At 34.3% G+C, this 428-nt stretch overlaps 1 long non-coding RNA gene across 1 annotated transcript in view; it reads left to right on the forward strand.

The window, feature by feature from the left end:
• The first annotated feature begins 257 nt into the window (after positions 1-257).
• LOC118765868 overlaps positions 258-428 on the forward strand; it is a 47,922-nt gene continuing 47,751 nt past the window's right edge. The window contains exon 1 of the long non-coding RNA XR_005001764.1: positions 258-322. This is a non-coding gene — a long non-coding RNA (uncharacterized LOC118765868). The remainder of the gene's footprint in view (positions 323-428) is intronic.

The following is a 428-nucleotide window of genomic DNA, read 5'->3' on the forward strand; positions in this document are numbered from 1 at the left end:
AAAAACGTTCGTTTCCTTAGAAAATAAAACAAAATAAAAAGATGGATGCAGTTTGTTGTCCAGAGAGAGATGATGTAACCGCATGTAAGAAGAAAATCGCAACCTAATTATGTTTTTACGATAAAATTTATTCACAAGGCAAAGCAACACAGTGGATGGAAGTAAAAGAACGTACAAAAAGCAATAAAAAAGTGTAAAAAAACGGTAAAAAAGCTGTTTTGTGGATGTGTTTTGCAGAAGGGAATTTTTAGTTGTCACCGGCTTCGCCAATTGTCTACATCGCCTCAAACTGCTGCTTTGTGATTTCGTTGAAATCTATATGGTAGGTTTTTACTTATATCAAATTGGCTTTTATCGATTAATATGATCTCTTGTACCAGGTCTGTTATCTTTCCTTACACTAATAGCGTTTAGAGGAAGCTGGAGAA

This window comes from Octopus sinensis, linkage group LG14 (genome assembly GCF_006345805.1).
Source record: "Octopus sinensis linkage group LG14, ASM634580v1, whole genome shotgun sequence".
NCBI lineage: Eukaryota > Metazoa > Mollusca > Cephalopoda > Octopoda > Octopodidae > Octopus > Octopus sinensis.